This window comes from Gorilla gorilla, chromosome 5, assembly GCF_029281585.2.
Source record: "Gorilla gorilla gorilla isolate KB3781 chromosome 5, NHGRI_mGorGor1-v2.1_pri, whole genome shotgun sequence".
NCBI lineage: Eukaryota > Metazoa > Chordata > Mammalia > Primates > Hominidae > Gorilla > Gorilla gorilla.
Window position 1 is genome coordinate 136,566,426 of NC_073229.2, and position 21,062 is coordinate 136,587,487.

The window sequence follows — 21,062 nt, forward strand, 5'->3', positions numbered from 1 at the left end:
AGGCAAATGTTACAGTTAAAACCTTTTTTCTTTTTCTTGCTTCTCTTTTCTCTTAATTTTTGAGAATCAGTTGTTAGACATTTACTAGCATGACACTGATTTATAAGCTAGTAATAAAGCTAACTATTGAAAAGGGGAGATCAAATGATCATCACTTAGAGAACATATGAGTTCATACACTAAAAACCTTAGAGGGGAAACAGTTCTCTCAGAGGTAACAACATTTCTGTACAATATTGTTACAGACTGCTGATTCATTCCTTCTAGACAGACAACATTCCTTCAGCATTGGGTGAGTTTGCAGGTTGCAAATCTTGGTGCAGACAGCATCTGTGATTTCCATCATGTGGAGAAGGCTGATATCAAGGCAGAAGAAAAAATCAGCATTTTGTGAGAGGCTGTGGTGGTGGGAGACTAACTGTGACATTTCACATCCCGGGTTCTAAAAGGTCTGGGGCCCAACAGCGTCCTGGCTTCCTTTGTTCTTTGGCTCTGCCCTGAAACACTGTAGTGTCCCTTCCTCTAAACTCCACTTTTTGTTTAAGCCAGTCCAATAAGAGGTTTCTTTCATTCCAGTCAAAATCAGCTTAATTAACAAAGTCATCTATTTATTCTTACTGAATCTATAAAGGAAAAGCCTCTAACTTCCTCCCTTGCCCCCATACTCTCCTTGCAGAAACATTAATGCTTTGCACGAGGATCAATAGGACTCTTCTTGTAACAACCTCAATACAAACTAGGTATTTTCTTAAGTTTTCTGGAATGATGTATTTAAATGTTATATAAATTGACATTGATTTGTGGTGATAAATGTAATTAATGAAGTTGGGGGACAACACTCTGATGTTAAACTAAGGGATCTGATTTTAAAAATACTGATCTCTAAAAAGACAGATATCTCATTAAAAACAGGTAAAAGATTTGAATAGACGTTTCTCAAAAGAAGACATACAAGGCCAGGAATGGTGGTTTATGCCTGTAATTCCAGCACTTTGGGAAGCTGAGGCAGAAGGACTGCTTAAGCCCAGGAGTTCAAGACCAGCCTGGGCAACATAGAGAGACTGTGTCTCTACCAAAAATTAAACAAAAAAATTAGCTGGGCGTGGTGGTGAACACCTGTAGTCCCAGATACTCGGGAGGCTGAGGCAGGAAGATTGCTTGAGCCTTGGAAGTCGAGGCTGCAGTGGGCCATGATGGTACTACTGTAATCCAGCCTGAGCAACAGAGCGAGACCCTGTCTCAAAATAAAATAAATAAATAAATAAATAAAAAATAAAAAAAGACATACAAACGGCCAAGAGGTATATGAAAAAATACTCAGCATCACTAATCATCAGGGAAATGCAAATTAAACTACAATGAGATATTGTCTCACCCCAGTTAGAATGCCTATGATTAAAAAGACAAAAAATAACATGCAAGCAATATGCAGAGAAACGAGAGCCCTTATACTCTTATACACTGTTGGTACAAATGTAAATTAGTACAACCATTATGAAAAACAGTATGAAGATTTCTCAAAAATCTAAACATAGAACTACCATAAGATCCAGCAACGTCATTACTAAGTATCTATCCAAAGAAAGGGAAATCAATATATCAAAGGGATAGCTGCACTTGCATGACTACTGTAGACCTATGCAAAATAGTAAAAATATAAAATTAACCTAAATGTCCATCGACGAATGAATGGATAAAGAAAATATGAAAATGTGGTGTACGTACACAATGAAATATTGTTAGACCATAAAAAGAATGAAATCATGTGATTTGCAGCAACATGGATGCAAATGAAGGTTGTTATGTTAAGGAAAATAAGCCAGACATAGAAAGACAAAGACTGCACATTCTTACTCATATGAGGGAGCTAAAAAACTTGATCTTATGGACACAGAGAATAGAGTAATAGATACGAGAGACTGGGAAGGGTAGGTGGAGGGGAGGGGGAAATGAAGAGAGGTTGGTTATGGTGTAAATATACATTTAGATAGAATAAGTTCTAATGTTTGATAGCAGATGAGGGTGACTATACTTGGCGGCAATATTAAATATATTTCAACATAATTAGAAGAGAGTACTTGAAATGATACCAATACATGCAATTGATAAACTCTCAAGTGATGGATACCCCGAATACCCTGGCTTGGTCATTACACATTTTAAGCATGTAACAGACATATGTGCCCCATAAATCTGTGAAATATTATGTATTAATAAAAGAAGAAATGACTGATCTCTGTAGTGATGATAAATAACTGACTACTAGTCATGTCTTCATCATCAGCACTGTGGTGAAAATTTTGAGATTCCTTCTTTCTAGTCCTGATTTTCTTATTGGCAATCAAACCCTCCCCTTCTCGTGGAGCCTCCCCCCATTCCCCACTCAAGGTGTACATTGGTGACATTCAAAGAATTTCCACCTCAGTCTGCTTCTTGATACTGTATCTAAATATATCTGCAGGTGTGAACAAAGCCTTCTGGTTAAAGTTCATAGGCCCAGAAAACATGTTACCATCTCTTGGAATGATGAGAAAGAAGTACCAAAGAGACCGAACTTGTAACAATTTTGAGAATGGGAAGCTGGAAAACTGTATGTTTTATATGGATTTCTGAAATTTAGAAAAAGCATCTGGGCTCTTTTTAGCAAATAATAGAAAAAATCAATAGTTTCTCCTTTAGGGAGATTTTTATTATGTAAAGTTTTAAACATACACATAGTAGAGCATATAAACAACGGAATGCATCTATAACCCAACCTCAATCATTATAAACACGTGGCCTCAAGGTTATTTTGAAGCAAATCCCAGCCACTGTATGATTTCTTTTTTCTCTCTTCAACTATCTTCTTTTTAATGACTTGAACACCAGCACTGAAACTCATGATTTAACTGCCTAATTTCTTTGCTTTGTGCTTTGGAAAGGACAGGGATGGCATTTCCCACCTTGGCTGAGTTAAGTTAAAACTTTGTCTTGTAAATAAATACATAATTTCCTACCACACACTGCAAATCCAAATGAGACCTAGTTTCCATCAAGGGGCCAGACGTTTCTGGGCACCCACTGTCACTGCTCCTCCTGAGGGCCGGGCTGTGGCTGCCACAGGAGAATGCAGCCAGAATGGCTCCCCTTTGGCAATTCGCTGCTCTTCAGACAGGCTGAGAATCTGCTCCTGCCTGCCAGGGCTTGTGGAGTCTGGCTCTTGAGAAAAATCTTGCTGGGGCAGGTCCTCTAGCAGTACCAACACTTTACCCTGAATGATGGTGAGCTGAGACTTTGTACAAACGTTAGCTGGCAACTTGGTTTTGACACTCACCATCTTAGCTGATTTATAGAGTTAATACTGTCCTAGGACCTTTCTCAGGAAGACCTGGATTCCCATCCTCAGAGAAGCTGAAGAAAGTGGCTTGGGCCAGCTATGGATATGCACACAAGGAAAAGAGAGGCTGTGGGAGGTTTGCAAGGCTGAGCAAACTGTAGTTTTAACTCAGAAACTGGCAACCCCGGCCCAAACCAACTGTGCTAGTTCTTGTAAGGTGGAGAAGAACTAGGTGGCAAAGGCTTTGATGTCACTCCTTTGGTGCTTGACCTTACTTCCTGTTTGGAAAAACAGTTCTCTTTCTAATGAGAATAGAAAATTGGGAGGCCTGTCGTATTAGTCTGTTCTCACACTGTTAATAAAGACATATCCAAGACTGACTAGGTAATTTATAAAGAAAAAGAGGTTTAGTTCCACATGGCTGGGGAGGCCTCGCAAGCACGGTGGAAGGCAAAGGAGGAGCAAAGACACATCTTATATGGTGACAGGCGAGACAGTGTGTGCAGGGGAACTGCTCTTTGTAAAACCATCAGATCTCCTGAGACTTACTCACTTTCACAAGAACAGCATGGGAAAACTGTCCCCGTGATTCAGTTACCTCCAACCGGGTGCCTTCCATGACACGTGGGGATTATGGAAGCTAAAATTCAAGAGGAGATTTGGGTGGGGACACATCCAAACCATATCACCTGTAAAAGGCAGTAGAGTGGAGTTTTATAAAAATGTACAGTCACCCACATTTTAGGGACCAACACCATGGACTTTATCTTGCTCACCAAATTCTTCACATGATAGAGCTCACTCCCTATGGCCTTAGCATCTCAGGCACCACAGAATCTTCACTGCTTGAAATTCACTTATGAAGTCCGACAAATAACTTTCTTTAAACAAACAAAGAGGCATTTCTTCAACTTAAAGTATATAAAACAAACAAAAATCCACCAACAAAACAAAAAAGGCAGTAAAATCTCAGAACTTTTGTGCAATGCTTCCAAACTGGCCACTTATTAAATAACCAGAACACCAAACCAACCAAAAGCTATGCAAGTGGCAGGCCACCCTGGGCAGAGCCCTGCCTGCCTGCTCATGGCTACCCCAGCTGGGGAGCAGGGCGTGATCATGCTGGAAGAAATGAGAGGTGGGCTTTCTCCTTGACTTTCAAACTCTAACCTTGGGAGCCCCTAGTCCTAACGCTGTATTCAGTAGCTGGAGCTATCCAGGCACATCAAGGGCAAGGGAAGGCAAACCAATTCTCAACTTCTTCCTGTGTTTCTAGCAGGAAGGAAGGCAATGGCTTCAGTCCCTTCGCCTCTAGGTAACAAGGCAAAGGCCTCCAAAACCCAGGAAGAAAGGATGTGAAGTTTTTGCTTCTTTTCCCAACTCAGGATGAGCGAGTGGGCTCCTAGAGAAAGACAGTCCTCCCAGCACAGAACCCTGAAGTCTTCTAGCACCAAAGGCTCACTAACTCCTCTTCCCCTCTGTTTGCAGGTAAAGGGGGTGGGAGGCAGAAGAGCCCTTCTCCTGATTTGTGCCTGAAGGAGGCAAGAACCGGCATCTGCTATATGCCCTCATGATTTCTCCCCTCAGCAGGAGAGGGGAGAGGCGAGGGTGCAAATGCTCTAGGAAGGTCAGTGCAGTTGGATGAAAGCCTCCAGCTCTTCTTGGGATGAAGCCCTTGTAGGGCATCTTGTTCTTGTCCAGGGCCCGGGCTGCAAGGCATTGCAGGGTCATGTAGTTGAAGGGCTGCGTGGTGCCCCTGGCCAGCAGCTTGTCCTCCAGCAGCTCATAGGCCATCTTCCTGAAGGTGTTGGTAGCGTCTGTGTGGGCCCCTGCTTGGATCAGGGAGTTCATGATTGCCGGGCAGTTAGTTATTCTGGGCTGCCACGTGTAGCCGGGTGTTGTTGTCAAAGTGCCTGCTGTCTGGGTAGGCCCGCAGTTGAGCAGCACTTTGACCTCGTGCAGGGAGGTGAATCTGCCTCCATTTGTGGTCCACATTTGTGGTGTCCTTGCCCACAGCCATGTGCAGAGGGGTGAAGCTGTTCTTGCCCCTGGGCGCACACTTGAGCAGGTGGTAGATGGTCTGGTGCTTCAGGTGCTCCTGGCTAGGGGTGCACTCCACTTCCTCCAACAGATACAGAAGGTAGAGGATGATGTCCAGCGCCTTGGTGAACTGGGCCGCGTCTTCAGGCTCCTTGGGCAGCGGCAGCTCCTTGGGTCCTGGAAACGTTCCATTTGCCAGACCCCTTTCGAGAGAACCCCTATGAGGTCTGCAAAGCCAATTTGTATGCCCAAGCTGCTTTTGGCCGCCCGGTCCTGCAGCACGTAAGGAAAGAGTTCCGCGAAGGAGAGGAAGCTGCTGGCGGTCATGGGGCTCAGAGGCTGGCTGACCTGCTGCATGGCCAGGTCCCACTTCCGCAAGTGGATGCAGCGCTGGAAATTGCCGCAGGTCGCCTACACCGCGCCCCAGTAACGGATGTAACAGGAAGAGTCGGGGTGAGAGGCGCAGAGGATTCGCTAACAGATCAACAGGGTCTGTATGCGCATCTCATCTGGGTGGTTTATCAGAGCTTCCAAGTCTTCGGTGGTGTGGATCTCCCTGGAATAGCCATAGGCCAAGACCAGCTTCTGGGGTTCTGGTTTGGGCAGGTGACTCCATGGCTCGTCTCCAGTGTTTAAGGATCCCAAGCAGATCTCGCTTCTTTTCCACACACGTGGCTCCCAGAAATTCCAAGGCTTCCAAGGCAGCTTCCAAGGCAGCTTCCGGGCTGGTGGGACAGCAGCTTTCATTAAGATTCCCCGTTCGGTGGTTCCTCCGCGGAGGAGCTGCAGCATGGAGTCCCTGAGGCTGCGTGCACCCCTGGCTGGTGGAGGGCCTTCTTGAGGTAGCCCTGGCTGAGCCTCTCTCCCGGCGTCCTGCTCCTGGCTGGGCTGCTCCTGGATGAGGTACTCCACTATGCTAGTGTGGCCCGTCACGCTGGCAGCAGCAGCGGAGTCCTGCGAAGGCAATCCCATGCGGGTCTGGCACCCCAGCAGCAGCTGCAGGCTCTCCAGGCTGCCAGACTCGGCTCAGTAGTGTAGGGCCGTGTTGCCATTGGCGCTGCGCCGGTTCACCTGGGCGCCCTGCTCCAGCAGGTAGCGGGCGATCTCTCGGTGGCCCTTGTAGCACAAGATCATGAGGCACATGTGGCCGTGCCGGTTGGCCACCTCCGGGTAGGTCTGGTTCTCGCCAGTGGCCATGGAAGCAGGCGGCGCTTAGGGGCGTGGAGTTGGTGCGCCTGGTGCGGTTCGCCGAGGCCCTGTGAGGCAGCAGGCTCCGCACCACGTCCAGGTGGCCGGCGGCAGAGGCGGCCCACAGCGGCGGCGAGCCCTCGATGGTCTCGCCACCGAAGGGTCCCTAGCCGTCAGCCTCCACCCTCGCGCCGCACCGGTTCACCGGCTATCCTACTGCGTCCAGGTGGCCGGAGCGTGCTGGGGGTGCACTCCACTTTCTCCAACAAGTAGAGCAGGTGGATGAGCAGCGGCGTCCCCCGCGCTGGCCACCTCGCCTGTCAGCTTGTCCAGCTCCTCCGGGCTCCGGCAGGTGAACACCTTCTAGAGCAGCTGCAGCTACCGTTGCGGGCGGCGTCGTACACGGCGGTGCGGAGGTACATAGTCTGGGCGCCGCGGGACACGAAGACAGCGGATTAGAGCCCGGATGGGCTGGCGGGCGGCAGCCTTCACCGTCTCCCCCGCCGCCACCTGAGGGGTTCCCGTATCATTTCGTCTATACATATTTACTGTATATATCTCTTAGAGAACCAAATCCTTTAAAAATAACCAAAATATCATGATCACATCTAAAAATATAGTTTTTTAATAATATCAACCGGCCATTGTTCACATTTCCTAAATTGTCTTACACATTGTTTATCCAGTGTGTACGTTTGAACTGAAATCCAAGTAAGATACAAACATTGCTGTTGGCTGATGTAGTTATACATTTTCCCCTTCACTTCTTTCCCTTGAGAGTCTTTGGCTGAAGAAGCTGGGTTGAAGAGATCTCAGTGTCAGGATTTTGCTGAGTGTGTCAGTTATAAAGATTACTGATAAAAAGACTTCAATGTCCGGTGGATTTCAGTGGGTTCCTTCTTACCGAGCTTTGCTTTTGAGGATGTGAGGTGAGGAAGAAACCCCGTTTACAGGGACCTTCTCTCTTTGGCCAGAACTGGCCTCCATTGTGGAAGGAGGGGAAAAAGTGATTTCAAATGCTTTTGAGTATTAATCCCAATGTCCAGTTACAAAATCTGTAACTTATCTGGGAATTACCTTTAAGTGCATCATACTTATATAAGTAAAGTATATAAAAGAAACATAAAAAAATTGGAGGTAAATCATGTTCACGGATGGGATAATTTAATATTTTAAATATTTAAGGCAGTTGAATTAAAATCCCAGTAAACTTTTTTTTTTGCGTTTGCATCTTCACTAGCTGATTTCCAGATGAACATAGATGAATGAATGTGTATAAATAGCTAAGCTAATTTAGAAAATGAGGAGTAGTAAGGGGGCAAAAAATTATCTGAGTTTAATTTATTATTCAAAGAAATAGAAATGAAAAAAATACACATAAATACACTTAGAATTTGATCTTTGGAAAATGAATGAGTTACTTAATAAATAGTGTTGGGAGACTTGGACAAAATATAAAGTAGGGAATAGGAGGAAAAATTAAGTTAGATAAGCAGGTAGATTTAAAAAATTAAATTTGAAAGCTAAAACTGTAAAGCTAATAGAAGAAAATTCAGAAATTTTTCTTTGTGATTGGGCATGTAGAAAGATTCTAAAATAAATCCATCAGATAGAGTGACCTTGGACCATAAATAAATAATAAATCCTTCAAGTATAAACTATAAAGAGAAAAATTAATATATTTCATTACATCAAAATGAACTGTTACCTGGCTACCCTAACTTCTAGAGTCTGGAAAGGTGGCATTTTAGCTTTCTAGTCAGTACTTAATAAAGGACAATCAAAAACACCACAAACAAAATTTAGGAATGGGGTTTCATTTGGAGAAAATGAAAACAAAACTTAGGATAAGTGACAGTTTGAGAGAAGATCTATAATATATTTATCACCAAGAAAGAATTAATATTTAGAATAATAAAATAAGTTTTTGTAAATAAGCAAGAAAAAAACAACATAAAAAGTCAAGGATTATGATTAAGACATACCCTAATGGCTGACAAATGACATGCAAAAATGAGTTGTTTAACTTCATTTTAATCAACAAAATATAACTTAAAACTCTGAGATACTGCTTACTGAAGTGCAAAAAATTAGAACATTGCATATCAAATGCTGGTGGGACTATGGAGAGATGGGAAACCTCGTGTACTGCTGGGAGATATGGACTGGTATGGTCACCTTAGAAAGCTATAAAGCAGTACTTAGTGGAATTGATTCATTACTCTGTAGACCCTAAACACTATAGAAGTTCTCACAAGCGTGCACCAGAGATATTTAAGAGGATGTTTATCTCAGCATTATTTGTGCTAGCAAAGAACCAGGGGATAATTAGGCTAAATTTAGATTATACAGCAGTCACAAGAAATGAACAAAGTAGATATTTAGCCACATGAACAGATCTCGAAAACATAATTTTTGTAGTCTAGCACTATTTATGTAAATTACATGCACACAAATATTAATGTTCATATTTTAAAGACATTCACAGATATATAAATATATATATTGGAGGTTGAAGGTACAAATAAAAATATTGGAGGTTGAAGGTACAAATATGAAATAGTTTAGGTTAGGAGCCTGTGGAGGGGAAGAGAAATTGGATTGTATAAGATGGAGATAAAAATAAGATAAGAAACAAAGATAATGTGTCATGAATTGATGGCATGATTAATCCCATTAATCCCATTCTACCCATCTGACATGCCTACAATAAACAAGCTTATAAATCCACCAGCTTCTCTTGAGAAATAGGAAGATTTGACCACGTAAGATCCGGTATGGTGGAAGCCAGGAGGTGAGACAGATGTGGAGCAAGGCTTTGCAGCTCCCCTCCCCGTTGTCTATCACCAGTCAATGGAAGACAAGTTTATTGGTCTCTGGTTTCTGTAAGCATTTGTACTAAGGCCCCTGCTCTACAGAGGCATGAAAACTTTGTTCCAGAGGGGGTTTCAGGAGTAGGTGACCTCATGGGCATGGACCAGTTTCATAAGCCTAATGGAGTGAATTCATTTATCCTAAAAGCTGTTGCTATGCTGTTAAGTTGCCTGGGCTGAGAACCCCAAAGACAGAGCCATTCAGAAATTTTATAGGCACTGAAGTCAATATTCACCCTAGGCAGGACTCCCCCTGAAGATCCAAATAGATTAAGGGAAATAATTCTAAATGAAGTTCATAAGGAAACTTTTATAAGAGTGTAATATCTTCTTCCATCATGAATAATTCAGTTAAGAGACTTATGAAGAGCACACCTCTTTTCCCCTTTGACCGTTCTGCTATTGGAAATGGTCGAACTTTCAGTCCCTGATTAAAGTTTTCAATTTACCCCACTGAAAATGTGCCAATTAATTCTGACGTCTGTAGACCCTTGTCAGAAAGTAGCAGCTTTTCCAGTCATGACCTTGTTTGGTTAAAATGCTAAGAATGTTCTATTTTAGAATAGCTAATAACTTGAGACCACCTTCCAAAATAGACTCTTTGGGATGAAGTAAGAGAAATAATCTCAAAACAGCTTAAAAAAGATATTTTCTTTTTGAAAGAAAAGGGTTTGTCTGTAAGCCATAGGTGAAATAAGGTTAGTTACTACATTCATCACTGATGTATAACAGGTGGAGAAAGATTAAGAGAGCTTCAATAAAAGTGCTTACTTAGGGCAAAGGAAAGTCAAAGCAAACACAGGACCCCTCCATACATTGGTCATCTGTAGAGAATGTGTATTACTTTTCATAGGGCAGTATTAGCAAGAACAGTGAATCTAATGGACTTCACCTTATTGAATATCTTTGTTAACAGAGACTAACAGCCAAGGCCCATTTTGCCAGAGTGTGTTAATAATTTTTTTTTTAATGCTGTACTTGATAATGTAAAAAAAAATCAACAAAAAATAAGTCTGCATTTAGCTATGTGTAGCTGTAGTCATATTATGGACTTGTGCCATGTTAGGGGAACCATTTTCTGAATTTCAACCCACTTTGCTGCCACCCAGGAGAGCAGTGACGTCAATATGCCCTGGAGGTTAACATGCTTTGCAATAAACACTCACCATCATGACCCAATCCTGGTGAGCACCAGTTACTCCACATTGATAGCTGAAGGACTGAATTTGAAAGTCTGCTCTTATGTTACTAAAAACACATGGCTTCTAATATGAGGCAGTTTATTGCCAGCGGTGGTGTAGAATGATATAAAATGCAGACAAGCACCCAGATTTCAGGACTATGTATCATCATTCCCTGAAATGAACCAGTTCTCCCTTGAGGGGAGCGACTGCTTAACTTGGGCAGGAAGAGCAAGATAGATCTGGAACATCTTAGCTGAATGGGAGTGATGATGATACTTTCAGAAATTTCTGGGGTAGTGTTAAGAGGTGAAAAGAGGTCAGCCTTATAAAAATGAATAAGTGGCGACAAATGAAAGTCAACTATTACCACAATGTGAAACAGGTTGAATTTAAACAGGAGCCTTGGTTTTATATATATATATCTCACACAAAATACAACAACAAAAAAAACAGGCGTCTTGGCACGTGCTAAGAGGCTATGGAAAGACAATTGTATTAAACACAAGCATGCATTTTCAGCTGAAGAAAATATAATATATGGAATGAGGATATTGTGAGGATTATACTAAAATTGCTATTGGGAAAAAGTTTTTGTTCATTTACTTAATAATGAATATCAGTAATCTCAGATGTCCAGCTTTGGATTTGCCCCTTCCCACTCTCCTTATGAAAGTTTGCATGGGGTAACAGGTAACTCTGATCCGATGTTAAAGCCTCCACTGTTGGGTTGGCCATAACCTGACAGTTAACAGCTTCCCCTACTGATTCTTCATTGACAAGGAAGCCTGCTTTGAGTTAACAAGCTCATGGGAACAACTACCCTCCTCTGATATAGCAGCAAAGAGACAAGCGCTACTATAAAAAGGGCCAAGCTTCTTTGGTCAAACAGGGTTTTGCATAACATGTCATAGCTATTCTGTCTGGTTACTATCCTGAGGTGCATCTCTTCCCCTCCATCTTTTCTCCAAGAAGCTTGGTTGTAGTGGGGAGTGTGTGTGTGCATGTGTGTGTATGTGTGTGTGTGTGTGTGTGTGTGTGTGCAGAAAGCACAGACCATAGTGCATATGGTGCCAGCCACATTCATCCTAAGGTTGAGAATTCCAGATGAAGAAATTATTCTGCCACTGGACTAATGGTAGATAGTTGTTGCTACTTCCATTTTTGTCCACTAGACCCACTAAATATGACTTTTCTGGCTATTATTTTTCTTGAAATCTAATGTTGAGGACTTAATATAGTGGAGCATTTGAATAGATTGACTTTAATATTACTATTTAGGAGTCATCTTCAATAATTTGGAAAGAAATAGTGCACCCTCTAGTGAACATTTTAAGGACTAGCATAGACCACTGTGCAAAACAGGTTGCATTTGGGTCAGTTAATGGGGAGTAACGTTACACATCCTTGGCACCCTTTAGTCTGTAGCTTACTGGTTGCCGTCTTTGTGGTAACATGAGGAGTATGAAGGACTAACCACAGGACCAGAAGACAACAATGGTTGGAAGAGGGGAGTGTGTATGTAGAATGTAGTAGAGTCCTTGCTGCTTCACTCTACTGCCCTTTGCAGAGTGTAGGAAGAATAGGGCAAAGTTTTGCAGGGAATTTGGAGAGACACTCTCTCACAGAAAAGAAAATCAGAGCATCTGGGTATCATGACATGGAAATATAAAAACGTAAAAAAAACCTGTGATCGTGAAATTAGAAAAATTATTTTAATTCTTATTAGACTAAAGTCACTTGGCATACAGAGAATTGGCTAAGTTGTGAAAAGCAGGAAGAAATTTTGCTCTTGAAATCCTACGATTTTGTCTTCACCGACCCCAGTCAATTAACTTTGGGAAGACCGTGGAATGGCAATATTTCCATGGAATGAGATAGAAAGTGTGATGGATAAAAGTGGCAGTATGGTTACCTAATATCCTAAAAGCCATTACTAGCAGAGATTATTCTTTTCTATTTTTTAATTTTTTGAAGTAGTTTCTTTTGACGATGTCCAAGTATCAATTTTTTTAAAATTCAGACAGATGTAATATACATGAACTAGGTTAAAAGTGTGCTCTGAAGGTAATAAAAATAGTATCAATTGTTAGAAATAATAAACCCCATATATATAATTTGAATTGTTTGATTTGCAATGGATGTTTATTTATATTTTGAAACTAGTAAGGGCCTTTTTACTTTGTTCTTGTGTGACATTTCTGATGGGCTTGCCAGCAATTTTTTATTTTTGAAATCATGGTTACTTGCTCCAAACCTCCAAACAAGAATCTTTGTGAATTTGATTTATTAGAAAAGTTTTTGACTATATATACTTTGCAATTTATTTGGTTTTCTCTTAAAGCAAAATGTAAGATTAAACAGAACTCTATGCTATAAGGTTAAACATATAATTATATAGTATTTTTAAACAATCAAGTACTTTATATAAATTAGATGTAATAACTTTTAAAGAAATGTTAGCCTGAAAGTGATTTTCTGTGACTTTGCCAGGAATTCACTGGGAAAGGGCACTAAAGAGGAAGTGTGCTCAGAAATCGAGATAGCCAGAGATTCTTTTCAATCAAAGGTACGTAGAAGCTCACCAGTTGCCCCAGAGACAGAAGTGAAAATCTTGCTAGACCACAGTAAAAGTTGGCTCAAATCTTCTCTAGGGTGAGAGGGAGAAACACACACAGGGGGATACCTAGTAGTGTTGGTAAAGTTCCAAATGGAATTAAATAAACTGGCCCTTTGAAATCAGAATCACAAATTAAATTATGCATTTTGGTTTTGTTTGGACATTTCCATACTGACTGATTGCTTTTCTTTTAAAGGACTCTTTTTTGGTGGAGGGGGTGAATTTAAACTGAGAAATTGTATATACTTGCTGGCAAGCTGCAGCTTCACTAACCATGTAATGCTAAATTTTGTGGAATGGAGGCATGGAGGTATACAGCCCAGTGACTCCCAGACTTAGTGAGCTTAAATGTTATGTGGAAAGACTGTCACAGATGTGTAGGCATCAAGCCCAGGGGCTCGGATTCAGTAGTTCTGAGAGGGGGATGAGAAGGCATCATTTTAAACAAGAACCCCAACCCCAGGTGACTTGGAAGCAACTGGTCTAGGGATTATCACTGAGAGAAACACCAGCTGACCTGAGGTCAATAATGTGGAGGTGTGCAACCATTTATAAATGAATTTATTGAGAAAAGTTCAGTGATAGTTATTTCTGAGAAGTCTGCATGTGTTTTGGAAAAATTGGGAGGTGGGCCAACAATGACTGAAATACAATTGCACTGGTATACAAATCTGAATGCATTACAAAATGCAGGCTCTTCAGGGCATGTGCTGGAGCCAGGGCAGAACTCCTCAGCCCCACTCTGCATTCTTGCAGCAGGGCTTCCATTCCTGCTCCTTCCTCTGCTGGGGATGCTCTTCTTCTTGTCCTCCTGACTTTCTCTAATCAGTCAGACTCTGCTATCTTGTCACCTCTCAGGAGCCTTCTATGAAACCATCAATAAAACTCCTTTCCCAGCCACTACCCTTCCCTTTTCCTACTTCATCTTTCTTTATAGCACTTGCAATTTGCTGAAATAATATTGTTGATCTGTTTACTTTTTTAGTGTTTCTTCTTTGAGACTAAACTCCAGGAGGTCAGGGATTTTGTTTGTTTCATGCGTAGCTGTATATCCAGCACCTAGAATTAAGTAGTGAAAGAAATCCAATTCCTTTTCCAATCAAAATTTAACTGGTTTTGTGGCCTATTTTCCAGGGGTTTGTGCTCTAATATGGAAGAATACACTGACTCCCTGAACAAGTCCATTCTTGAACCATGGGGAGTTCAGTGTTATGCCCATTTTCCCCAATGATTGAGAAACTTACTTTGATATTCCCTTTTACTCTTGATGGCTATCACTTTTTTGAAAACTTGAGCTTGGTAATAGACAATGTATTTCTCACTGTCTTTAATACAATAGGTTAAAGATTAATGAATAAATATGGCATATCTTGAAATGAGATGTGTGTATTTAGCATTCATCTGAGTGTCACCACACAGTGGTAGATGATGGATGGGATTAAGAGAGAATATTTGTCAGTGCTCATTCAGGAAAACAGCTCATGCCAACTAGTTCAATAGAAGGCATCCAATATGGGAAACTACAGCAGTGATGCAAGATCCAAAATGGCAGGAAGGGAAAAAAGAGGCATTCCCATTATTATCCACAGCAGGAATTTCCTACCAGCTTTAGAATGGAGGAAAGGGGGAAAAGGGAGGTAGTGTGGCCAGAGTCTAGAGGGGCTGGGAGCACAGAAGGAGAGGCTGTCCAGAGGAATCTGGAAGTCCTGGAGGATGTCCAGCCACTTCTGAGGATGCCTCCAAAACAGAGAGGTAGGTGAAGAAATGCCCTGGCCTCTTCTTTTTTCACCCTCAAATATTCTGCCAGTGTTCCCACTGCCTGAACCCAACTACAAGGCAGTAGGAAATGGAATTTGCAGGGATCAGCCCAGGCCACTACAGAAGAGATTAGAGAAAGGGCTGGGATGGGTCCGAGAGCACACAAGGACAGAAGGAATTTGGAGAAGTATAAATGATATAATCATCTTGGTTCAGGTTTGTGCTGCATATGAATTATTCTAACTGCGTGGTGTGAAGCTCACCATGTGATATAAAATTTCCTAAGATCCTGCCACAAAGCTGTCTTATTTGCATGCGTCCAAAAACTGCAGGCTAGAAAGGTGACTGAAAGTTACAAAATGGTTACATAAATGATCAGCAATCCACATGGGCTTGTTTTGGATTTAATACCATTATTTTTTATTTTATTATTTTAGTGCTACTGTTATACTGCATCAAACCTTGTTTTCCTGTGGGGTCTTTGGCTCCCTTAATGACAACTCAAGTCATTTCTGTAATCTTTCAAACACTTTTAGTTATTAAGAGAGGTGAATTTCAAATATTAGACCTAACCTTGTGCATCCTCTGTTCCTCTTCCCATGAATACAGGTGGACTTAAAACTCTACCAGATGGGAACTGTGGACATTGGTATAGTTATTCTCTCACTCACCTTTCCTGCACTTGCCCTCCTGGTGTTGAGAGGAGAAGGAAAATGAGGGAGGTAGGTTTCACACATCCTGCAGGTTTTTTCCTCCTATTGTTCATCAATGAGTCCAGATGGGACTGTCGGTTTCCTCAGAGCAGCAGGCTGTCCTGGGTGGTGGGTTGTATGTTTGGCTCCTTGGAGAGGCAGTCCCTTCAGAGGCCCTGGTAAAGGATCAGCAACTGAACTTGTGTTTTTCTCACCTGTAGCCCCTACAACAAGTTATCCAGATTATCTTGTTGCTGCTAGGGTTGCCTCACCCAGAAGTGGCTCTCTTGAAGGGGCCAGTACAATGAGTGGCTGAATCCCTACCACCTGCTACAGGGTTTGCTCGAACATCTGTAGGAAATCCACAGATGTTTACACATCAAATGGTAACGCAATCCAACTAGGTTCTCTCTCTGCACCAAGGCCACTCTTCTGCCCATTTCTTTATGCTTCCACCATCCCACTTGGGGAAACAGGCACTGTGTGAGAACAGAGGTTCAGCATTTTTACACGAAAGATAATTGAAAATCTTGAGCCCAGTGGCTTAGGTATCTCCGGTATCACACGGCTGGCGCAGGGGGATTGACAGAATGGCCCTATCCCGAAAGATAGAAGAGGAGGAATGGATGGTTTGCTACTCCACAAATTATGCATCTCTATTCTCCCGACCTGTGGCAAACTTGCATCCCTTCTCTAGTCCTCTGGTAGTTTTATATTAATACAGATTCTGCTGAAATGGTCCTTCTGTGTCCAGAGTTGGTTCCTTCCGGTGGGCTCATGGTCTCACTGACTTCAAGAATGAAGCCGCAGACCTTCGTGGTGAGTGTTACAGCTCTTAAAGGTGGCACGGACTCAAAGAATGAGCAGCAGCAAGATTTACTGTGAAGAGCAAAAGAACAAAGCTTCCACAGCGTGGAAGGGGACCCGAGTGGGTTGCCTCTGCTGGCTGGGGTGGCTAGCTTTTATTCCCTTATTTGTCCCCACCCATGTCCTGCTGATTGGTCCATTTTACAGAGCGCTGATTGGTCCATTTTACAAACCTCTAGCTAGCTACAGAGTGTTGATTGGTGTGTTTTACAAACCTCTTGTAGGAATTGTACCTCTTAAAAGAATTCTTTAACTTATTAACTTATTCATTTTAACTATCCAGCACTTAACAATTGCTAGGGATTTAGCTGGTCATTGAGGATAAAATGAACAATGTATGGTTGCTGCCTTGAGAAGCCTCCAGATGGATAAATGGATAAATAACAGGAACTAATTGTGGAGCATTTATTCAAGGCCAGATGGTTTGTCAACTTAGTTTAACTTCTCATAGTTCTGTTGCAAAGCGAGAATTATTATCACCAGTACACCAATGAGGAAATGGTTATGAAAGTGATTTAACTCATAGAGTTTAGATAACAAGGACTGCTCGGGCGTTGGGAATCATGACCAAGTGTTGGTCCTGGAACCATCAGTGCACCTTATTTCCTCAGGGGTCCTCACTTTCCTCAGAGTCAAATGTTTCTTTGCTTTCAGAAAATTCCAGAAACTGTAGTGATGATCAGGGTTTGTGACTTAGTTTTATTTATTTTGGGAGCAGGTTCAGGCATGTGTATAGACTGGAGGCGGTCAATGGTATGAAGACCTTGACAGAAAATGACCAATGGTGAAATTGTTCAGCTCCTGTGGACAGGACTAGCTAACTCATAGCTAAAACTCCCAGATGTGAAAAATTTAAGGCCAGGGTTAAATTTCTCAAATTTGAAAATCTTATAAACTTAAGAAAATTTGATTTTGTAAACTCATATCAGAAAATGGCGTTCAATTCTTAGTTGTAAATTAACTCAATTTGAATTGAAGAATAAGTAAAGCAGAGTTAAAAAATAAAATAACTTATCCTTCCAAAGCAATTAGCCTCTCAACCCTGCAGATATAAGGAAAACAGATAAAAGTACTTTAAACATTTGATTCACCTGAATTAGCAATTTAATTGAGGATAATGGCTCTGTTGTGGAGCCACAAAGGCAACTTTTTTTTTTTTTTGAGAAGGAGTCTCGCTCTGGAGTGCAGTGGCGAGATCTCGGCTCACTGCAAGCTCCGCCTCCCGGGTTCACGCCCTTCTCCTGCCTCAGCCTCCCGAGTAGCTGGAACTACAGGCGCCCGCAGCCACGCCCGGCTAATTTTTTTGTATTTTTAGTAGAGATGGGGTTTCACCGTGTTAGCCAGGATGGTCTCGATCTCCTGACCTCGTGATGCGCCGGCCTCGGCCTCCCAAAGTGCTGGGATTACAGGCGGGAGCCACTGCGCCCGGCCACAAAGGCAACTCTTGACTCAAATACACACATAAACACACACACTAGCTTCTTATTGATAGAGACGATGTTATCTAACACAGCAAGGTGTCATAATATTCTGCTACGAATATAGACACTGTCCATGTAGCACAGTATTTTTAGTTGTTTAAATTGAGTCTAATACACATTCAGCGAAGAGTACAAGTTACGTGTTTTTTTGCTTTTTTTTTTTCCAAAATGAGCACACCCATGTAAACAGCCAGATCAAAAAACAATCAAGAGCCTGAAGTAAATGAAATCAGTATTTGCTCTTTTGTGTCTGGCTTCCTTCACTTGGGATTATGTTTATGAGGTTTATGTTTATTGTTGTATATAGTTGTATATACTCTTTCTGAATAGTATCAATGGGGAGTAGAACTACATAGTATTCTATTATCTGAATGTACCACAATTTATTTTTCATTCTTGATGGACATTTGGGTATATTCCAGTTTTTGGCTACTATAAAAAGTGCTCCTATGAACATTCATTTTGTATCTTTTGGTGAACATATGTATACACATCTTTTGTGTATAGAGGGTCATAAGACAGGCATATGTTCAGCATTAGTAAATACTACCAGATAGTTTTTCCAGTATGTTTGCATCAATTTTCACTCCCACCATCAGTATATGAGAGTTTAGGTTGTTATACATTCTTGCCAACACTGGGTATTTCTTTCTTTGCGTTTTGCTTTTAATTTGCATAGTCACGATGCCTAATCACGTTGTGTACCTTAAGTGCTTAAGTCATTTTCTCCATTTTCCAAGAAGTTGTCTTTTTCTTATTAGTTTGCAGTTCTTGGTATATTTTGGATGCAAATTCTATATTGGGTAAATATATTGCAAATATATTACATTATGTGGGTCGCCTTTTTATTCTCAATAATGTCTTTTGATGAACAGAGTTTTGTTTCGGTGCAGTCCAATTTATAATCTTTTCTTTATTATAGCTCTGTTTGGAACTCTTTGTCTGCTATGAAAACATCCTCCAACATTTTCTTCAAAAACTTTTATTGCTTTAATGGTTACAATTATATTTGCAGTCTACTTAGACTGTGTTTTAATGGTTTGAGAATGATATACGTTTTGTTTTCCATATGGATATCCAATGAATTAAACCTGGTAGCACAATTAAAAAATATGTAATATTTTTTAATTTGAATAATGGTACTATTGTTACAAGGAATGGATTGTATCCCAAATTATTCTGTAAGTATTTAAGTAGTTAAATTTATCGAGTCTTTGTATCACATACTATGAATATTTCTTATTAATATGCTTTCACATGATCAGATCCTATCAAATAAATGAAACCTTGGGTGATAAATAGCTTTGGAAATACTTTCTCAAATCCATTATATATATAATGAGTAGGTTAGAGATAGTGAATCCAGAAACCTTCAATATTTAAGCATATTGACTCAAATAAATTAACATTCATTATTTGCTATAACACTTTATAGAAATGTGCAGAAAACATTTGAAGCAACTTGAAGAAAGTAGTTTATATGTATCATATAAAAAAAACCCAGACAATGAAAGTTGGGCAGAGATAGTACTTTTTCTGAGGGATTTAATTAGAAAAGGAAGAGAGGAGACAGTGACAAACAGTGCTAAATAGAAAACATTTGCATGAACTTGTGATTTTGAAAAATTCTTATTCAGTAACAAAAACAACTTTTTCTACTCTGCTGACACTCTATCTACTTCAATATGAAGAGAGTAAAAAGGCAACCTGCAGGATGGAAGAGCATCTGTTGCCAGTACTTGGCTGGAATGAGATCACCTGCAGGTAGCCCCCAGATCACGATTCTTTGCATGGGCTTTTACTAAAAGCAGAGTGTGCTCTCTAGAACAAAGCCATTATTAGCTCTAGAGTCAGGAAAAGCAAGACAGTCCCAGACTATCTCATGGCAGAGAGGCAAAGATGGCTTGGCAGATATCTGGAGTAAAACCGAAATGGTTCAAGGTGCCAACCCCCAGAAGAAGGCTTTGCTCAAATTGTAAGAATTCTCTACTACAGTTTTTAATCAACACCAGAGTTAATTCACTCCTTGGACTCAGAAGGCATTTTGTTCTTTAGAAGGCTTTCTTTCTTTCTCCACTGGCTTTATTGAGGTGTAGTTAAGAAATTAAAAAATATATACTCAGAGTGTACAATGTGATGCTTTGATATACCTATACATTGTATAATGATTTCCACAAACTAATCAACACATTCATCACCATGCATACTCCTTTTTGGGGGTGTATTTGTGGTTAGGACACTTAAGATCTACTCCTTCAGCAAATTTCAAGTAAATAACACAATATTAATCAGTCACCATGGCTAACCATTGGATTTGCAGAACTTATCTATTATACCTGAAAGTTCGTGCCTTTTGACCAACATTTCCCCACATCCCCCCTACAACAACATGGATGAACCTGGAGGACGTTCTGCTAAGTGAAATAAGCCAGACACAGAAAGACTAATACTGTACAATTTCATTTATATGTGGACCCTAAAAAGTCAAGCTCGTAGAGAGTAAAACTGTTGCTAGTGGGGCTTCTGAAGAGGCGGATTCTTCTCTGGTGTGGCAGATCTTGCCTGTTAGCAGAATGGGAATTTAATGTGTAATTCTAGTTTACCATCACATAGGGCATATCACAAGCTTTATTTTGTTTAATTTTACTTATGCATTTTATTTTATTTTATTTTTATACATTCTGTGCCCAGGCTGGAGTGCAGTGGCACAATCACAGCTCACTGCAGCCTCCACACACTGGGCTCAAGTGATCCTCCTGCCTTAGCTTCTCAAGTAACTGGGATGGCAGGCGTGAGCCACTGTGTCCAGCCCTGTTTAATTTTCTAGCAGGAATTCAGCACCACATAGAGATGATTTTTTTGATTATTTAGGAACAAGGCAGAGTCTTTGGTGAATGAAGGGAAAGCACTCTGCAAGATATTAACAGGCCAGTATAGTGTACTTTCCTAAGAACGGAAATTACAAGTGTTTCATTAAGAAATATAAATTGTTGACATAATTTTAATCCACAGCATTATTTAAACTGTCTAGTTCAAGATTATTTTG

The 21,062-nt window shown here is 41.1% G+C and overlaps 1 pseudogene; it reads right to left on the reverse strand.

Moving 5' to 3' along the window:
• Positions 1-4,944: 4,944 nt before the first annotated feature.
• On the reverse strand, positions 4,945-6,966 carry LOC101149041 (protein fem-1 homolog A-like; annotated as a pseudogene).
• Positions 6,967-21,062: the final 14,096 nt, after the last annotated feature.